The 21,736-nt window shown below is 44.2% G+C and overlaps 1 protein-coding gene across 1 annotated transcript in view; it reads left to right on the forward strand.

Moving 5' to 3' along the window:
- Positions 1-2,775: 2,775 nt before the first annotated feature.
- Positions 2,776-21,736, forward strand: part of MCTP2 (multiple C2 and transmembrane domain containing 2) — a 151,077-nt gene continuing 132,116 nt past the window's right edge. The window contains exon 1 of the mRNA XM_063314329.1: positions 2,776-2,830. The gene's annotated coding sequence lies outside the window, so the exon portion shown is untranslated. The remainder of the gene's footprint in view (positions 2,831-21,736) is intronic.

Raw genomic sequence — 21,736 nt, forward strand, 5'->3', positions numbered from 1 at the left:
ATGGTACAACTTTAACAAGAACAAGCCTGGCTGGAGCAGGGAAAGATTAGATTGGCAAGCATTCAGGGAAACCTGAACCCAGCATAGAGAATCAGGACTATGAGCATGGTGTGATTTTACGCAAGCACAGGAAATAAATCAACAATCAGAGGTCTGGTTGAGTGCAGAACCTAGATCCTTGGCCCACTCAGATTGCATTGTCTATTGCCTTTTTTTAAAAAGCAAGTTCCTAATTCTGATGGTTATTATTAAGATACGCTTGAAGGTGTGTGATCAGGGCCTCCCCTGGCCACTCCAAGCCAGCAACCAAGAGTAGGATAACCCTTCCTATTACTTTTTGTTGCTCCGTGTGATAAGTAATACTTAAATGAAGTGTCGCAGAGTCATAGAATGCAAGGCTTGGAAGAGATCTTGGAAAGGATCCAGTCTACCTTCTGTCCAGGGAGCCAGTTGGTGTATGGTCAAAGCACCAGGCTAGAAACCAGGAGACTGTGAGTTCTAGTCTGGCCTTAGGCATGAAGCCAGCTGGGTGACCTTGGGCCAGTCACTCTCCCTTAGCCCTAGTAAGCAGGCAAGGGCAAACCACTTCCGAAATCTTGCCAAGAAAACTGCAGGGACTTGTCCAGGCAGTCACCAGGAGTCAACACTGACTCGAAGGTACAAAAACTAAACTTTCTACCCAGTCGTTATAATTTTCACAGGATTCTTTCTCCCCCCAGTGCCTTTGAGAAAATGGCATGCTGTTGTTTTACCTGCAGAAATGTCAACAGAATAGGACTGGTGTAGGTGGGGTACCGAATAAAGATACGCATTACTTGGGCTGAAATTATAAACTATAAAGGAATGCAGCCTTTAGCAAATCCAGGCTTCAGGGACATGTTGTCCCTCTTCAGTCACATACAGAAGCTCCGGATGATCCAGGGAGGGTATCGGTTTAGATCCCAGCCAGATGCAGCCTACACCGTCGTACCTAATTTTAGGGCAGTTTGCAAAATTTGGCTGTGCAACGCCTTTGTGTTCCTTTGTCATGACTGTCTATTTTGGGAAGCAGGTCTAGTTCATAACACTGTCCTGGTAAATTAAGAATCTTATCAGCATATTACCAGGATCAATAAGCTTCTTGCTAAATTCAATGGAGTTAATCCCCAGGATTCAGAAGGTGTATGTTTTCCACCTATTCATCTGTTGGTTAAAAGTTGCAACAGGGTTATTGTTCCTAGCTTATTCTGTAAACATAAACTCCAAAACAAAATATACTTCAAAAAGCCTTTTCCATTAGAATGGGGAGGAGAATTGGACTTCTTATGAAATGGATTGTTTGTATTGATTTTTAAACCTTTTAAAAACCTGAATCTTGTGACACTCACTCAAGGAAGAAGTTCCTGAAAAAACCAGCTCAAAGTCCAGCAGACTTAAACTTTATGGGGTGTTCGTATTAGCTAGAAGATTATTTGGCTAGCATGGAGCAGAGACAGCAAGCCAAGGAAGGAGGATGGGTGGGAAGAGAAGGAAGGAGCTGAAAGAGAAAGTTTGTTTATGAGAGTGGGTGAGTTGAAAAAGAAAGTCCTCTCTGGACATCAAAGTTGATGCACAGGTCTAGTGATGAGGAAGAAAGTGGCCCTGAACCAATCAATGCTCAAATTATCATCTTTTTGGCAAAGAGGGGTTTCTTGCCAATTTTAAAAATGTACAACCTTCCCCGCCTCCACAATTAGGCTAAAATCGTGAGTCACACCAAATTCTTGCAGGGCGAGTATCAGCAGTTATAAATAAATAACTCAAGGCAGTGAACATACCTAATACTCCTCCCTCCTCCTATTTTCCCCACAACAACAACCCTGTGAGGTGGGTTGGGCTGAGAGAGAGGGACTGGCCCTAGGGCACCCAGCCGGCTTTCACACCCAAGGCGGGACTAGAACTCTCCTACCACACCTGATTGGCTCTTGGGCTGAGAGAGAGGGACTGGCCCTAGGGCACCCAGCCGGCTTTTGTGCCTCAGGCGGGACTAGAACTCACAGCCTCCTGGTTTCTGGCCGGTTGCCTTAACCACCCAAACTGGCTTTGTTGGCAAGAAAGCTGCATGGAGGCCAGGAGTCGAATCTGAATAATAATAAAAAAACCCCTCAACTCTGAGTGATGATGTTCTGTTAGTTGAGCTGGACTTGATAGCATCCCTCTCCTTTGCTTGATCTCTCTTCCACTCACACCTGCACACAGCGCATAACGATGAGAACGCAGGTGCCACATTCCTATCTTACCTGCCCCATTGGCTCACGGGGTGGTCTTAAATAATCCCCCCTCCCAAGCCCCCTTGGTCTTCCCTTCCAGCGATCTCTAGGGTGGATATAGCAGCACTGGACTACCATGCAGGATTGTTGTAAGGGCTGTCAAAAGGCATGCAGCTTCTTTGAGGAGCTCCAGTTGGCGGCCTGGAAGGAAAAGCATCATTGGCACCCCTTTTCCCCCGCTCTGATGGAGGGGGAGGCACGACGCTCCCCGGCTTCCTCTTTCAATCGTGTCAATACTTCAAGGGGCGGGGCCAGGACCAAGGGGCGGGGCTTCCCGGGCCGGCGGTAACCGCGGAAGCGGGCGGGCGTGGGATTTCCTCCGCTGTCCCCGGGCGAGCGCAGTCGGACTCCGGAGCGGCTGGGGCGCCCCTCGGAGATCGACCGCCCCTCGGCTGCTTCGGCTGCTCCCCCCCTCCCCTCGCCGCTCCGCCCAGTCGATGCTGGCGGGGAGTTGCGACTGGAGGAAGCCGCGGCTGGAGAAAGAAGCGCGGGGGCGAAGCTCGGGAGCGAGCCGAGCCGCGCGTGCGGTCGGGCTCCGGCAGGTAAGGCTGGAGAGGCGCGCGGGGGTCCCGGGGTGGGAAGTGAGGAGCGGAGAAGGCTTTAGGGACCCCCTGGAAGTGGGGACGTGGCGGGTCTGGCATTCGGACCCGGCTACGCAGAGGAGGCGCTCCGAGAAGTCCCCTGTGCCCGGAGGAGTCTTCTCACGACCCGTTCTGTCCCGCTGAGCGGCAGACCCGGCGATCGCGGCTCTGCTTTCGCCCGACGGAGAAGTTTGGCTAACGGGAAGCTGCTGAATCTGCTGCTGCTGCGTTGAAAGCTCAGACGTGTGTGGTGCGAACCCAGGTCGTGGATTTGTGGAGCGGGTTATAGGGAGGGGGCGAAAGTTGGCTATGGGGTGCAGGGCTTGGCGAGCGGGGTGGGAGAAGTGAGGGGGGTCGAGGTTGGACGGTGGGCGCCCACCAGGCAGCAGGTCGATGGGGGTCGGGCCTGCAAGACCCTGCCCTCGGGAGTTACGGGGTGGGGGCCCAGAGAAGCCCCTTACTCCCCTTTTCGAGTAGGCTGGGCTTTACTTGGAAGGAGGCCTTCTGGCAGATGTTGAGCCTCAGAACCTAAAGGGAAGTTTCTAAATGCCTCACTGCCCCCACCCCCCCAAAGGATGACCCCATCATGGGAAGAAAATACAACCCACGAGGTCATCTAGGCTTTCCTAACCTAGATGTGTTGGGCTGCAGTGCCTGTCATCCCCAGCCAGGCTTGGAGAAGGAGGCTGACCTTAAGTTTCAGTTCTGAACAACCAGCGCTCAATCTGGTTGCGTGGATGAACTGAGAAAGGCAGGTGGGGGAAGGAGGTTCCCACTGAATTCCGTGGGTCTGAGCAGCTTTCTAAAAGTGCTCTGCCACTTCTTTACCCTGGCTTGGTGGGCAGGCATCAGCTGATGGCCGGAGTGAGCTCCAGACCTTGGAAGATTTTATTTTGCCTCATTTGTCCAATGCAGTGTTTCTCACCCTTGGCCACTTTAAGACACGTGGTCTTCAACTCCCAGAATTCCCCAGCCAGCCATGGTGGCTCTTAAAGTGGCCCTGGGTGAGAAACACTGATCCAATGCAACTGAGCTCTGTGCAAATAACACATTCTTTTCTGCCTACACATTTCTGCCAAACCAGTCAAACCTCTGTTGCTTGAAAGCACAAAGGGCCCTGCCAGGCTCTTCTTGGTAGTTGGCAATTTGGATCGTTGTAGTTGAGACGGATTGGGTTGTGGAGGGGGCACAGGTGATCTGACTCTGCAGAAAAGGAAGGAATGCTTAAGGACATCTGCAGGGTACTATAAAGTCTCCTTGAGTTGGGCTTGGCTCCTGGTGACTTCATGCACACATCTGTGGAATTTTCTTAGCAGCTGTGCAGAAGCGCTTAGCCCTGGTCTTCCTCTCAGATAGTCCCTTCCCAGTCTAGCCTACTCTGGAATTTCCTAGTGGTCTCCCCTCCAAGCACTAAGCAAGCGTGATTCTGTTTAGTTTCTCAATCTAAGTTTTTCAAAGCTAAAGCTGGTTAGGTGTTGCTGTCTCGCTGGGTAAATTCACTAAAGGTATGTCCAGATTTTACACAGACTGTAGGCCCTGTTGCCTTTCCAAACATCATGAGAGTAGAGAATATCAGATTTTCCCTGTAACCATATCCCTGACTTGATGGGGGTGGTGGTGGACCCCAACTTTTAACCCTCCCCCCCTGCAATGGATTGTTTAGTAAGTATCTTCTCTGCTAAAGTCAGTACATCAAACAGCAGCATGTTAGGTTGAAATGCCCTGTAGCTAGCCAGCCGACCAGCCTTTCCTCAAACATCTGGCTGGCAAGGCTGATGGATTTATGGGGCACCTTTGTAAAAAACCCACCCTAATTTGTGGGCCTGAAAGCTCTAATTCAGACTGTGGGGCAGTCTGTACGTTACTCTGCTGGCTGCGGTAGAAGTGGAGATAAAAAAGGTGAGAACAAATTATGATTGGCAGAAATTGTAACCTGTGGCAACACAAAGTTATGACGTTGTCTCCTTCTCTTCCTGCAAGCACTTTGAAAAGCCCACCTGCCTGTGTCTGGTTAAAATTTGGCAAGCCCCCAACCCACGCTGCGGCTGTTTTGATGTTTGTAGGAGGTGCTAAACGGCTCTACATTGTGGCGAATTGGGGCACAACTTTGTAGACCTAACACCTGCTTTGGAAGGGCCCTGACTCATGTGGCAATGGGGGATGAACAGTGTGGTGTGGATCTGTAATTGGTGACAACTGAAGAGGTCTCATGCTGAAGGATGAAAGTGACACATTGACCACATTGCTCCAATTCTGTTGCATTGCTAAGTCATTTTCAGGCCTGGGGCCAGAGGTATGAATGAAACATTTATTCCTTCGGTGGAAATTGACCCAAGCTTGTATGTCTGTTGCACTGACATGTTCTCACCATGGTTGGGACCTGATGAGAAAGCTGTTTGGTACGTTCTCCTGCAGGGCAGCACTCTTGTTGGGAATTGGGGTGAATTTCTGGCATTCCGGAAAGCCTTAAAGTCCTGACTGTTCCTCCAGGCCTTGGGGTGAGACAGATAGGGCCGCTTGGATGCGTTTGTGATTTTTGTTTTCTGTTTGTATATTCTACCTAGAACCCACTCTAAGGACAAGCTTCAGGCGCCCACCTATGAACTTGTATGTCCCTACTTCCTCTTTATCTATACACTTGGTGTAACACTACCAAGGAACTATTGATCAGGCAGCCCGTTGCTTGTGACTCTCTGTGACCCAATGGGTGTCATTTTCTCAAGATTGTCTACCAGGAATTGCCTCTCTGAGTCCTTTGAAGCTCCCAGTCATGTCTTCAGTGATGGTATCAAGCCACCTGGTCTTCTGGGGGCCTGTCCTTTGATTGCCTTTGATTTTTTTTTTCCAGCATCAGGGTTTCCTTCACATTATTTATCCAAAATATTTAAGCTTTAGCTCAGCTATCAGTGCTTTCAGCAGCAGTCTGGATTTATTTCATCTACTATTGATGACTACTTCTTCTAGGGGTCCAAGACAGTTTCAGCAATTTTTTCCAGTACCACTGTTCACAGGCATCTATTCTTCTTCATCCAGCCTTGCTGATGGTCCAGCGTTCACAGATACACAGTACAGCCTGGAAGACAGGAGCCCTGGCAGTGCACACTCTTGTTGGTAGCATGAAGTTTCTGCACTTTTGGGATTAATTGACTGATAATAAAAATGTGTTGTAAGCAAGAGGTGAGGGTAGGAGAGTCATGGCTGCCGATAGAAAGGGAGTAACCCCTTCAAAAAAGAAGAAAACACCCTTCTTGTGGGTTAGAAGCATTTCTGAACGTGTTAAAAAGGCTTTGTCAGGGATGTCTTCTTCTGGGAGCTTCCAGATGTGTGGGATGTCCTTCCCCCTGCCATCATGCCTGAGGACCATGCTGGTGGTGCTCAGGGACTCGTGGCCCATTCCTGGAAGTCACTGCAACAGGGGAGGTTACTGTAAATTTGGAGGTTACTGTGAGTCATTGTTCAGTCTTTTTGAAGAATAAATGTTGAAAGAGGGTATTGTTAAATAATGAGAGGATTTGAGACTGGATTTGAAGTGATGGGGGTCAAGACTCTGAGCAATGCCACCCCAGTGTTCCTGGTGACCACAGACAGGCTGGTTTCAGCCAACACATTTTCCTCTGACATTCAGTCTTTGCACCATAGGAAGAGCCACACCATTTCTGCCTGCTACTGTTGATCCTGGAGGTTTGTTGAGAAAGCTGATGCCTCTCCCAAACAGCCAGGGCTTGTGCAGGATGCAATAAAAATTTTTTTATTGAGCAATGAGGTGGCATGAGGGCCCTGAAACCCCAGGAGTTCTCAGTGCTGTGCAATTCCACAGCCCCATGTTACCACGTGGCCATGATGGTGCCACACGCCTCACCTGGCTACTGAATTAACATCTTTTCTGGGTTTGCTGAATGTGCTGAATTATAAACTAATCAATCATGCTAGGCTGTAAAAGATATCACCGGGGTTAAGATTAACCCAAGCTTACAGCATTGCACAAACGCAGGTGTGGCAACTTTCACCAATGTGGGTAAGTGCGCAAGTGGAAAGATAAGCCAAGGGAAAGACTGTCAATGACTTTGTCTTTGAATTCTTCAGGAGGTTCCAACTTGGTGCAAACAATTCTCTCTCTCCTCTTCCTCCTCTGCCCGTCCTGTAGCCTGTTGGGTTGACCAGATGCTGTAAGTGGATGGGAGCCAGCTGGTGTTCAGGAGAGGTGAACTTCCTGGAAGTCAGTCCGCTTGGGCAATGCATGTTTCTTATCAAGTTACGCCTCTAGGGTGAATCGTTTTGCAAGGAAATTGGTTTTCTCCACAACTGGCTCTGGCAGCAGAGGGTTGTGGCATCCATATCCTCCAGGTTCCTGCCTGTGGGGGAGGAGAGTTGCATTGCTGCAGATGATGATTCTGAAATTCGGCTAAACTGTTGTTGGGCTGGTTGTATGAATCTGCCTTCAGTGATCTGATGCTCTAAGCAGAGTCTTGATCTGTGAAGGAAGCAGTTTTTAGTAGAAATGTGGGTTAGAAGAAAAAGGGGGAAATGAGAAAACAGTGCTGTCGGTCTAAGAAAGAGAAACTCTGATCTGTGGACGGCCCACCATGGTTGGCATGGAAGAACTAAACATCGTTTTGTAGCTCTGGAAGTAGCTTTTTATTGGTGTTCCCTATTCCCGTGTTTCCCAACCTTGGCAACTTTCAGATGTTTGGACTTCAGCTCCCAGAATTCCACAGCCACACACCTGAAAGCTGTCAAGGTTGAGAAATGCTGCCCTATTGTCTTCCTGCTTTGTGTATGTGACATCCAGCACAGAAAACCAGCAGAAAATATCCAAATAAGGTTGGGAGAATATGCTTACTTTTCTCTCCCCCTGCCTCCAAAAGTGGTTTATTGGACAGATTTGAGTCACTGTTACATCCTGGTTATTTGGGCAAATTAACAGTACCTATCCAGACCAGCTTTTCCCCAACCAGGCACCTGCCGTACAGTTATTTATTACACATATTTTTCCTTCTACCCAAGTCTCTTGGTGGTTTGCAGTAACAGTAAAGACACCAATAATCAATAGAATCCATACAGCAGTTAAAAGCCAAATGTAAATTAAATATAATTTATTAGGGGGCTGCAGGGGGTGGGGTGGGGACAAAATGTTCCATCATAGAAAAGATCTGCCTCCAGTTTTACATCCCCTTAACCTCATTTGAGAGCCAGTCTGGTGTAGTGGTTAAGGCACCAGGCTAGAAACTGGGAGACCGTGAGTTCCAGTCCTGCCTTAGGCACAAAGGCAGCTGGATGACCTTGGGCCAGTCACTCTCTCTCAGCCCTAGGAAGGAGGCAATGGCAAACCACTTCTGAAAACCTACCAAGAAAACTGCAAGGACTTGTCCAGGCAGTCTCTGAGAATTGGACACAATTAAAAACAAACAAACAAAAAAACCTCACATGGGTTGAGAACTGAAAGTAATTCCTTCTGAGAAGGATCGGTAGATTCTACTTAGAGGAGAAGGTCCTAAGACAGCTGGAGCCAAGTCATGTGAGATTTTTAGGTAATCCCCAGCACTTTGATTTGTGTATGGAAACCAAGTGGCAAGAGATCTGGAACCCACAGAATAGGGTTTTTTTTGCTATACTGATTTTCAGGTAATCTTGAAAGGCAGTTCCCAGTAGAGTGAATTGCAGTAATCTAACCTAGAGGTGATCAAGGCATAAGTCACCACCACAAGGGCTTTGTCATTAGTACTGATGGCGAGCAGGAGGGGGCCTCTATCCAGGGTGGAAAACGCATGCATAGTACTGAGGAATTAAGCAGCCATTCAAAGAGACACAGATCAGACCCGCCTTAACTTTTGGGGTTTATCTGTCTGGGTTTTTCCCACGCTTCTTCAGTTTGTTAGGATTCTGTTTTATGTAGCAGTAATAAACACTAGAGACCTACTCCTCGTCTCAGCGTGATTTCTGACTGTTAGGACAGGCTTCCTGCTCCAGAAAGGACCACAACTGGTGCATCAGCCAAAGCTGGTACGATGAACTCCCATTATCCATGTTCACCAATGGCCATGGGAATTGTAATTCAATTTGTATGGAGGGTAACTGGCTGATGCAGAGAATACAGTGTTTTCTGGTTACATGTACAGTATATGTTAGTGCTTGCTGAGCACTTCACTCTTAAAATGATGCATGTCAGAAACATCAGTGGTAGGAGCTCAGAATCATTGGTGGGAATTCAGAGTTCCTTTATTTAGGAAAAAGAAATCAACGTGATGATTCAAAATGGGGTTGGAGACCAGATCCTACAACAACATCTTAATGTCAAATTAAGGATGAAAAATGTCTGAATATTATGCAAAAGAAAAAAATATAAAATTGACTTGTTTCATCAGGGATAAGATAAACATTCCTATAAAATACTGGAAACCTTTATGGACTTTTTTTGCTGAAATTGGACAGAATTGTTAATCATTTCTGGATTTGCTGATGGAAAAGGGTTGAGATATGGGAAGAAGTGGTCTGTGTAATGTAACTTCAGAGGGGGAGGGGAGTTATTGAGCTTGCTTGTAACTGCTGTAAAGAAGATTGGAAGTCACTTCTTTAAATATCTTTTTCTGTTTTTTTCTCTCTTTCTGTCTCTCTTCTTTTTTCTCTCTCCCTTCTTTTTCTACTTTTCCTTTATTTTCTAATTTCATTTTGTATTATCTTTCTTACTGTTAAAAATTCAGAAAAAAGGGATGGTACAAAATGGGGGATACTGTGCTTGGAATAGAATATGTGAAAACCATCTTGGCACTGGACTTAATCACAAACTGGGTATGAGTCAGGAAAGTGAAGCAGCTGCTAAAAACTCACATGCAATTTTCATTTGTGTCACTAGAAGTTTCATTTCCAAATCACCAGCAATAATGCCTCCACTCTCTTCTGCACTGGTCGGATCCCTTCCACAACTGTGTCCTGTTCTGGACACATCATTTAAAACTGAAATGCTGAGATGGGCAACCAGGAGGCAAGCATGTTTGTGTAGTGCTTTGAAGACAAGAAGATGCTTCGGGTTGTGTTTGTGTGTGCATATAAAGGCAACTCTGCCATTCCTTAGCCCAGCCTTTCTCAACCTTTTGACCCTGGAGGAACCCTTGAAATATTTTTTAGTCCTCGGGGAACCCCTGCACATTCAGGCTCAAATATAGGCCAGAAGTTACAACATTAGTCTTTTCATTTCATGTGTAGGCCTGTATATATACATCAACAGTGTTCTTAAACTAAAAATAAAGAATGAAACTTACTTCTTTAATGTGAAGTTGCCCGAATTTGAAATAATTTTTAAAATAAATCGTGATCTCCCAGGGAACCCCAATGGGAGGAGATGGGCAGGGACAAATCAAATCAAATCAAATCAAATCAAATCAATCAATAAACAAACCCCTAGTGACCTCTGTGGAACCCTAGGGTTCCATGGAACCCTGGCTGAGAAACCCTGCCTTAGACGAAATGGAAACAATGCACTGCCCTAGCGGAAAGTATACAGAGACTGAAGGAAGTAGAAATGCTTAGCCTTGCGAAAGGAGGCCAGAGTGGTTCCACAGAGGAGAAGGTCAAGAGTGTCAGACATAATAATGATCTTAAGTTACACAAATGCGGATTTTGACTAGGAAAACTTCTTCAAGGTTAGAGCTGTCTCACATTGGAACCTGTTTCTGAATGAGCTGGTGTCCTCTCCATTCCTAGATGGGTTAAACCCTCATCTTTGGGGGAGCTTTAATTTGGATTCTTGCATTGACCAGACTTGATCAAACTTTGTGATTCTTGACCGGAGAGAGAATGCTAAAATGTGAACTCCTTGACTTGCCTCAGAGGTGATGCTAAACGCTATACATCATTGCTTGAAGGAATGATCCTTGGTCCTCCCATTCTGCTTCCTGCCCTCTATCTCCTAACCTGCTTCTGTAGTTCACCTTGTTCAGGTGAAATGCTGAACTACATTTGCTATGAGACAGGAAAAGAACAGGTAAATATGGAGAGGAGTGATAATTGAATACCAGACCATGTTTTGACAAAACATCTGAATCAAGTCATTTTTACCTGAGGATTAGAATTTTTTGCATAGGTTGGATAATGGACAACCATTGTGGTGTTTTTGTTCAAATATCAGACTAAGACCTGGAAGAAGGGAGTTTAAATCTACCTCACCCATGGAAACTTACTGGATGACTTTGGCCACACTTTCCCAGCCCAGCCAACCTCACATGTTGCTGTGGTGGGGGGTGGGAAAGATGGGAGTTTCCTATGTAAGCCATCTTGGGTTTTTGGAAGAATGGTGAAAGATGCTGTAAGGCACAGTTTCTTCCTTCAGCTGTATGCTGGGTTGTTATATAATTCTTTTCAATTTATGGGCATTTCAGTTTATAAACAATTCCATCCCGTTCCATGATACAGTGAACTGCTGTGAAAGCCATTCATCTTCAAAGGCACACTAACTGCAACCCTAATCAGGCAAGGCTGCTTGCAGACAGGTTTCTGACTCCCAAATATGGGCCAGCGTTGTCTGCTGTAGCAGGATAGGATTATCTCAATTGGAAGAGGAAAACATGTTTGATCTTGCCACTCAAGATTTATGGGAGTTGAGCACAGAGCGGGCTCCTAAGGCTTCTTCTAGCTAACTTGAATATGCAAAACTTGGGCTGGGTTCACATATTTCTCTGAGCCATAATGCTTTTTAATACGGTTTTGGGTTAATGTGTTCTGGGAATCCAGCTCTTAATGGTTGGCATGCTCTAAGTGACGGCTTTGTATGTGCAAATGCAATAAAATTTGGCAAACCAGGATGAAATCACAGATTAGCATGATTGATGCAAGAGGCCACTTTTTATTGCCTAAGACTGTGAGTGGGGTTTTATGACTGGTGTGAACCCAACGATGGTTTAACGCAGTGGCTTAAACCATCTTCTCTCTCTGGCAATGGTGTGGAAAATGTTCTTTTGCTGAATGTTAGGCTATATCTGAATGAATAACCTGAAGAGCAGGTGGCAGTCGTGGCCAGAAGGGCCTCTGTGCAACTTTGTGTTGTGCACCAGTTACGTCCCTTCTGGAGCGAGAGGCCCTTCGAACGGTCACTCATGCACGGGTCATCTCCCATATAGACTACTGTAATGCGCTCTACATGGGGCTACCCTTGAAGAGAATCTGGAAGCTACAGCTGGTCCAAAATGCAGCTGTGCAAGCAATTTTGGGTGCCTCAAGATCAGCACATATTACCCCGTTTCTGCGCGAGCTGCATTGGTTGCCAGTTTGCTTCTGGGTCCAATGCAAGGTGTTGGTTATCACCTTTAAAGCCCTGCATGGCACGGGTCCAGGTTACCTAAGGGACCGTCTCATCCCCGTTAATCAACCCGTCCCACCTGCTCATGCAGAGAGGGCATGCTGCAGACCCTGTCTGCAAGATAATTCCATCTGGCGGGGTCCAGGAGGCGGGCCTTCTCTGCAGCAGCTCCTGTCCTTTGGAACACCCTTTCCCCGGAAGTGAGGTTGGCCTCCTCTCTTCTGGACTTCAGGAAATGATTGAAGACCTGGCTTTGTCACCATGCCTGGAGTGGGGAGAAAAAGAGCCACTCTTGGGGTTGGTTGGTTCCCTAGTCCTGCCGAGGCTGGTCTTGTTCCCTTTGGGTGGTATTAGATCTGCCATTACTTGGATCTCATTACATATATTTATATATTTATTTATTGATATTGATTTTTATGGATTAATGATATTATTTATGATTTTATTGAATTTTAAACTGTTTTATTGTGAACTGCCCAGAGTCCCCCGTATGAGGGAGATGGGCAGTGATAAAAATATGATAAATAAATAAAAATAAATGAAATACCCTGTGATGGATGTGAAGAAGAACCATAGTAGTTGTCTTCTGGATTCTTAACTAATATTTGATATTTTGGCCGCATTCAGGGATGCACATATTTCACTCTTGATTCTCAGTGGATCCTATTGCTTTCTGTAATCCTGTTGGCGTTCCACCCCCCACCCCCCAGATAGCAGGAAAGAGGCTTATCCTCCATTAGCCTGTAAGCTGGAATTAGCATGTTTAGTGGCTGCAACGGAGAACAGAGACCGAGTGCCCCAAATTCTTTTGTTGAAGTAGAAATTCCAAGGAAGGTAGCTGCGGAGGATCTAGGATCAAGTTGAATCACTTTCTCTCCTCCCATTATTAAACTTGCTCTGGGTAGAAATCTTCCCAGGGAGTGTTAACCTGCTTGCACCTGTTTCCTGTTTCCAAATATCTTTTATTTGACATTATTCTGGTGCTTTTGGGGCATTTGTTGAACCTTTGACTGGGATCTCCTATGTGGAGGACAGTCTATTCTTTGAAAAGTCCAACTCGGTTTTAAAGATAAAAGTTGTCAGAAAGAGCAGGTTCCTCATTTTTAACCGTTCCATCATTTGTAGCTTCTGAATAGTTAATCACCAAATGATGGGCCAAAGAGTCTGCTGTGAAGTTTGAAGTTTCTAAGTAGCATTTCTACCAAGAAATTAGCACATTCAAATGTTTCTTGTGTTCTTCTGCTGATTTAAACCTATCCTTGGATATCTCAAGTTGAGAAATGCTGGATGACTGAGAATGAAGAAAAAGCTTCCCTCCAGGTGGATTTCTTGCAACATTGGTATAAAGTCCATTGTAGGGAGAGAATATCCGGATCTGATTTTTATTTGGAAGATATGCAGTGGGCAGATCTTAACTTGACTGAGTATCTTCTTTGCCAATATCCTGTTCCAAGTTGAGGTCAAAGTCAGAAATATAAAACAAAATGAAATATAATCCAGCAAGTGGAATTAACATTTGTTTTTGCAACATGAGATTTTAAGATTCTTAGTCCTCTTGGATGCCAATTCTTAGTCTTTTCCCTTTTTAACGTTCTCCTCGCCACCACCTTCCACATAAGCACACACACAAACACACAAAATCCTTTTTCAAGTTTTTTGGCTCTTTAGATGAAAAGAAGCCAAAGATGACCGACCTCAGCCCATTCAGTAAGATTGAGATCACAGAATTTGGTAGACTAAAAGATGTTTGCTAGTTTTGGGCTCAATGTGTTGCCTGAACCCAATGACTAGTTTGTGGCTGGTTCAGTGTGCTGTGGGAATCCAGGCAACTGGGTTTGTTTAGTAAGCCAAGATGCAGTGAAGCATGGGTTAGGAGGAAGTGGAAGTATAATCTGAAAGAGAAATTTTTCACTTTCAGTTTTGTTGTAGGAGAAGGTTTCACCCCCTAAAATCCTACATCCCAATCTGATAGAGGCAGTGGCATTCTGTCTACATTCATTCTCTTCCCCTTTATCCCCATTCCATTCTCCTTTTCCTAAAATAAGAAAATAAGCAGAAAATGGAACTAAATGACTGGAAGTGCCCAGAGAGAGTCATGGATCAGGAAGCTCTGCTCCCAGTCACTCATGTCCTATTCACCTTCAGAATGGACTACAGGTAGTCCTCACTGACCATAGTTGGGACCAGCAACTTCATCATTAAGTGACATGGTTGTAAAGTGGAAAATCATGTGATTGTGCCCAACTTATGGCAGTTTGTCAGTTCCAGCTGCGGTTGTTAAGTGAATCACTGCGGGTTGTCAGGTGTAATGTCACGTGACCGTGACTTGCAACTTCTTGCCAGCTTTCCCATTGTCTTTGCTTGTCGGAAGCTGGCTGTGAAGGTCGCAAATGGCAATCATGTAACTGTGGGATGCTGTAACCATCATAAATGTGCTCTGGTTGCTGAGCACCTAACCACAGGGACACTGCAATGGCCACAACTTTGAGGACTGGTCACAAGTCTTCATATCCAGTGCTGTCGTAACTTCGAATGGTGGCTGAATGAATAGTCGGTGAGCGAGGACTACCTGTATTGCAATGTGCTCTGCATGTGGCTTCCCTTGAAGAGTATTCAGAAACTTCAACTGGTACAAAATGTGGCAGTGTGGGCAAATATGTGTGCCCCTAGGATGGCACATGTTCTTCCTCTGTTCCATGAGCTGCATTGGCTGCCAGTTTGCTTACAGATCCCATTCAAGGTGCTGGTTTTGATCTTTAAAGCCTTCATTGCATGGGGGTGGGTTATCTGAGGGAGCACCTCTTCCCGATTACATCTACCCATCTCATCAGGTCTGGCAGGAGAGGTATGTTGTGGGTCCCATCTGTTAAGGAATTTCATCCGGCAGGACCCAGGAGATGAGCCTTTCGTGCCGTGGCACCTGCCCTGTGGAACATTGTCTTCCCTGAGGTGAGATTGGCCCCATCCTTGACATCCTTCTGGAAGTCCCTCAAAATGTGGCTGTGTCAACAGGCTTGGAGGTCTTAAGGAAATGGTGAATTGGTGAGATGGCTATGTTGTCTGTAACATCGAAGATGTTCTCTGCTACTGTTTTTAAATAATATTGATGTTTTTTAGTTATGGAATAGGTTTTAATGTTTGTCTCTTTTTTATGGTTTGTTTTTTATTGTTCACAGCCCAGAGTCATGTTTGTGAGCTGGGTAGCTATATAAATTTGATTGATTGCTTGCTTGATAAATAAATAAATAAATAAATAAATAAATAAATAAATAAACTGGACCTGCCAGATAGTTACAGCAGGGCAGTCTTGAAATCAAGGGTGAGCTGGCAGATGATTCTGCTTCAGACAAATGTCTGATTTAGCACAGATGTTGATTTCACAAGTTGTTTCACTTATGGCTTTTGATCACCAGAAAAGGCAACCTGTGTCTCTGTGCATCTGAGGTGCTTTGTTTGAGGGTCTTGGTGGAAAGGTATGTATGGGATCATTTTCAGGATATTTTTTTACGTTTCTGAGAGTCCCTTCCCCATATCTATCCTGTGTCAGGGTATATATTGCTCTGTTTTATTTTGTGCATTAAATTGGGATTATAATTCTACACATGGACTTCTACTGCATTCCGAAGTTTGGGTTTGTTTTAACATGAGGTAACATGAAATCTTAACTGATTCATTACAGTAACGGTAGACTTTTTCAGAATAGATTAAAAACTCATTAATTGTTCATTCTGACTGAGGATTCTTATACTGGTTGCCTTTGTTAATTACTGAATATTGATTTGATTTTAATAATTGTTTTGGAGTGCTAAATTAATATACGATCATCCTGTAGCTACGGGTATTTTGAAAATTCTTGTTCAGTTTTATACTTGTAAATCTATTTTCTCTCTGTTCTTTTATTTCTTTTTAGAACTTCTTTTGTTAGGTTAATAGCTATTGAAATAGAAAGCTAAAAAAATACATTTTATGAACTTGTATGTATAAAAACTAGTGTGGCCCTTGAGTTGATAGAAACTGGGAGCTCCTCCAAAAGTTGTCAATCAGTGAAAACTTATTACAAAAAAGTTGAGATGTATAAAAACCAACACAGCAAACAACACACTAGCAAGATAAAAATAGTAATTGGCCATAATAAAAGCAATTAAAAGAACATAAAGATTAAAAAGTGGGGCAATAACACAGTGAAAGTCTGGAAAACAATAAAGGGGCTGTTAAAATTTAAAATGGGCCTTTACATTCCCTCCTTGCTGGCCTTGAGGAAGTTATTGAAAACTGAATTATTCCAGAGAGATGCTGTAATTGTCATTGTCTGAATTGTATTCCTTGCAAGCCACCGAGAATTGATCCGCTACAGTGGGGTATAAATCCCCCAAACAAACAAACAAACAAATGAATTAAATGTGCATTTGTTTTACCTGTTGCCAAAAGCGTTGATAGCAGCCAGCCCCCCTGGGAAGATCATTCCAGAAAAGGTGCTCCACCACTGGAAAGAACTGCTCTTTTGCAGCCCATTCTGCTAACTGTCCCGCATCCCTGGGCATTCCTCTCTTCCCTGTAAGCATCCTTCTGCATCTCTAAGTGCCCCCATTCCTTTGTCTTTTCCAAGATAATTAGAGCACAGGGTTCCTTTTACCCTAGTGCTTCTCCAGGGTTGGTTTTTAATAAGTGCTCTGCAGCTGCAGGCTTGGAACCAGCCTTGATTAGCAAAGTCAGATAGATAAAACACGTATCCCGAGTTAACTGTGGAGCTAAATCAGAGTGGAGAAGTTTTGCACAAGGAGGGGAGTTGAATGGTCTTCGTAAATGTAGAAATGGGGCAACTTTTTAAATGTTTAATTAATTTCCTGGTGAAAATTGCTTTGCTCTTTTCTATAGGGGGTGTAAGGCCCATTGTTAACAGCTGCAGCTGGTGATATTAAAGATCTGAAGCAGGAGAGGGATATGTCACAGCCAAGAATAACAATACAGCTGTTCCTTGAGTAAAAAGAAAAGATCAGAAGTCTTAATCTTGTACAGTAGCTCTCTGCAATGTGAAAGACTTGGTCAATTTCATCTGATGGAAAGGCTATGAAATAGGTACCACTCCTAAAAAGGCCCCGCTCCATCCCTGAGAAAGTCTAATTTCCTTGGAACTCAGCTCGTCTTCTGCCTCAAAGAACTGGGAAGGGACATCATGGTCTCGGTATTACTTTGATCCAGTGAGATCTTATACTTCCATTCGTCCATGGGAGGATCTAATAACTAATGATTAATGGGAGTGTCAAATTTTCTTTGGCTTATGCACACTCCCATTAACATTTGGGGGTATGTGTTGCATCAAGCTCAGTGAGATGTTTCATCCCTTATTTTTCTATCTGTCATTCTATCTTGCTTCCTTAAGGTGTTTTCATCCTAATCAGGTATGGCAAGGACCATAGTTTTTAAGATTTGCCATTTTCTGAAGTCGTTTTTTTCCTTTTCCCTCCGCATTACTGTTTCCTTGTGTGCCATATTTTCTGGCTCACAAGCCTTATTGCAAGGGTTATCATAATGCTGGCATTTGTAAGCCACTCAGGGAATCTTTCTGGATCACTTTTTAAAATCTGTTCAATCGTGTCTGATTCTCAGAGACTGCCTGGACAAGTCCCTGCAGTTTTCTTGGCAAGGTTTTTCAGAAGTGGTTTGCCATTGCCTCCTTCCTAGGTCTGAGAGAAAGTGACTGGCCCAAAGTCACCCAGCCAGCTTTGTGCTCAACAGCAACCATACAGGTAGTCCTCACTTAATGACCATTCATTTAGTGATGGTTTGGACTTATAACAGTGCTGAAAAAACCAAGTTACAACTGATCCTCACACTTATGACTGTCGCAGAAACCTCCATGGTCATGTGATCATGATGTGGGTGCTTGGCAACTGGTTTGTGTTTATGACCATTGCAGTGTCCTGTGGTCACCTGATCGTCATTTTCGACCTTCCCGGCTGGCTTCTGGTAAGCAAAATCAATGGAGAACCACATGATTTGCTTAATGACCATGTGGTCCCCTTAATGCCCATGGTGATTCACTTAATGACTGCTGCAAAAAAGGTCATAAAATTGGGTCGGATTCACTTAATGACTGCTTTGCTTAGCAACCAAAATGCCAGTCCCAATTGTAGTCATTAAGTGAGGACTACCTGTATATTTGAAAGAGCAAAGGGTGAGCAGGAATGTCTTATGTAGATGCTTCATTTTTTTTCCCAAACTCTTTTGTGAAGCCTTGGCTTACGAATAAGAAGCAGAGATTACGAACAGTACAGCATAACAAAGTTTGTAACAGCTGTTATGGTTGTAAAGTACAACCAGTCCCAATCTTCAGTTTTTCATAAGGAACTTGGCAGGGTTGTTTCTTGCTTTCCGGGGTATTCTTTATTGTCAAGCTTATCTTTGTCTTTTTTTCCCTTTCTTGGTCAAGTGGACGTACTTCACTTTCCACTAGAGAGCAAATTTCAAAGTGGCACCGCCTTTGGAAGGAGTTTGAAGCAGGTGTGATGGCTGTGTCCCAGGTTATTTTAGCGTAATGGTTAAAGTGTTGGGCTTGGACTGGGGAGAACCTGGTTCACATCTTCTCTGGTGACCAGTCGCTCCCAGTCCAACCTACCTCCCAAGTGGGATGATCGTTGTGCAATTTGAGCTTCTGAAGAAAAAGCAAGATATAAATCTAACAAATAAACAATACAAATACTGTAAATGAAGACATTACTAACAATATGTTACAGTCCAGGAACACGGTCCAGTTTTATGTTGTATTTTGTTTTTGCTTCAAGGCTAACCGCTTTATTAATGAACTCTCTGCTCAAATCAGAATGTGATTTGAAAAACCAGGTGGAACGCTTTTATGTTTTCATTTTCTAGCTTATTCCTTCTTCCTCAGTCTTGGTAATGTGCAGTTAAGGAATCCATGATCAGTTCTGGGGTCAAATGCAGCGTTTTGATTTCTTGTGGGTGGTTTGGAGAGGAGAAGAACAGGAAGTGGTTTAGGCACATCTCCTTGCCCACAGAAAATATAAGGAAGCAAAGAAAAAACACCTGCCAGGTTTTATGGCTCGAAGTACAATTCAAAATATTTGGGAACCTTCAAGGAAGAATGTTCAGGATGTGTGGAAATAGGCAGACTTACTTCCTCATGGCTGCAGATTTATAGAAGTGCAAAGTGCGGTTTCAAAGTTGATTACCCCAGTGGGGAGGGGACACGGAATCTCATGTTAAAAAAATAATAGAAACAAAGAGGAAATTCATGCTTTCTATGCAAAAGCAGAGTTTTTGATTGGAGTTTGGGGTGAACGGGATTGGGCAGGCAAGAGTGAAGGTTAAGCCGCGTGTGATGATCTTGACAGCTGAAGAAAGACAAGAAGAAAAAGCTGCAGATCTAACAGTGTGTTCAGTTTAGCTCTAAACTTGTTTCCACTTGAAAATGCACCCAGAAGTATGAACTGTCGACCCTCTGAATGTCCACAGAGAAAACTCAAAGCTCAGTTTTAGAGGTGTGGATCTAAAACTGAGAAGTAAATAATAGTCTGTGGTTATGAAATTCCTTTGTTATAGCCTTATTTTATTAAGGCCAGAGGCCAGTGGTATGAAATTTGATTTTAGAGCACGGCTTGGTCTTTTTTGTAGGGTTTTGTTTTGTTTCTTAATACAGAAGTAACAGAATCAGTGTCTGTTATCTGAAGCTGCCCTTGACTTTTATTTTTTTTAAGTGCAGAGCAAGGAAGAATGCCCCAGTGAAACATTTCAGCCATTCTCCAGCTCAGATAATGACAAAGTCTTCTTTGCTATTTTCCCTCCATATCTATAATTCCCTGGTTGGACATCCTTCCTTCCCAAGATCTAGGCAGCTTTGAGGCTCTGAAGGTTTCCTGTGATGGCCAACCCTGGTTGTACCACTGCTAAAAGTCCACTTATTTTCCAACCAGCTTTTACTGACAAGAAGCTCCTTCACCAAAGAATGTGGGTTAAGATAATTTAATAAGAGCTCGTCTTCCAGTTTGTAGAGAATGTTCCTCTGTTGAGTGGATTTTCTCCATTTGAAGGGCTGCCCAATCCAAGTTAGTTTAAAGTTAAAGAACCGGGGTGGGTGGGAAATTAGGATTTTGGGATTGATTACCCACAGTTTGGGCTGCAGGTGAAGCAGGCAAATCACCCATCTAGTCACGTTCTTGCCTCAGTCTGATGAGGGGTAATGATTAAAGCTAGAAATAATTATTTTATCTATATCACTATGTATCCTTTATAATTATATAAGTGATTGAATATTTAAGAACACATTTTGTATGTAGCTTGCATATATGCAAATTTGCAAATGCTCTGGCCTCTCTTTTGGATATCTGTCTGTCAAGTTTCAAAATAAAGCCCTTGTTGATGACATGGATTTTCTTAAGGTTTGAAGAATTGTCTTTCCCAGTGGGCTTCCTTCCTTCCTTCCTTCCTTCCTTCCTTCCTTCCTTCCTTCCTTCCTTCCTTCCTTCCTTCCTTCCTTCCTTCCTTCCTTCCTTCCTTCCTTCCTTCCTTCCTTCCTTCCTTCCTTCCTTCCTTCCTTCCTTCCTTCCTTCCTTCCTTCCTTCCTTCCTTCCATGGCTGCCTATCTACCAGAAGGAACTCTGGTACACGTGAAGTCCCCTGTTGGAAGATACCCTGAAGCTGATTTGTTAGTCTGATTTGTTCCATGTTTTTGATAATACCTTGTTTGAGCTGAGGTCAAAATCAGAAAAGGATTAGGAGAAAGGTGCAATATAAGGCAACAAATGAAACTGACACATAGGGTTACCATAGGCCAGCTTTGTAGAATTTGTCAGGCTTTTAGACCCATTTCCCCATCCTCACCGGCAGCATCATTTTTAGCACTCCTTCACTACTTCTTCTTCTTCTTCTTCTTCTTCTTCTTCTTCTTCTTCTTCTTCTTCTTCTTCTTCTTCTTCTTCTTCTTCTTCTTCTTCTTCTTCTTCTTCCTGCAGCATCATTTTTAGCACTCCTTCACTTCTCCTTCTCCTTCTCCTTCTCCTTCTCCTTCTCCTTCTCCTTCTCCTTCTCCTTCTTCTTCTTCTTCCTGCAGCATCATTTTTAGCACTCCTTCACTTCTTCTTCTTCTCCTTCTCCTTCTTCTTCTCCTTCTCCTTCTCCTTCTCCTTCTCCTTCTCCTTCTTCTTCTTCTTCTTCTTCTTCTTCCTGCAGCATCATTTTTAGCACTCCTTCACTACTTCTTCTTCTTCTTCTTCTTCTTCTTCTTCTTCTTCTTCTTCTTCTTCTTCTTCTTCTTCTTCTTCTTCTTCTTCTTCTTCTTCCTGCAGCATCATTTTTAGCACTCCTTCACTTCTTCTCCTTCTCCTTCTCCTTCTCCTCCTCCTCCTCCTCCTCCTCCTCCTCCTCCTCCTCCTCCTCCTCCTCCTCCTCCTCCTCCTCCTCCTTCTTCTTCTTCTTCTTCTTCTTCTTCTTCTTCTTCTTCTTCTTCTTCTTCTTCTTCTTCTTCTTCTTCTTCCTGCAGCATCATTTTTAGCACTCCTTCACTTCTTCTCCTTCTCCTTCTCCTTCTCCTTCTCCTTCTCCTTCTCCTTCTCCTTCCTCTC

Source organism: Candoia aspera, chromosome 13, assembly GCF_035149785.1.
Source record: "Candoia aspera isolate rCanAsp1 chromosome 13, rCanAsp1.hap2, whole genome shotgun sequence".
Lineage (NCBI taxonomy): Eukaryota > Metazoa > Chordata > Lepidosauria > Squamata > Boidae > Candoia > Candoia aspera.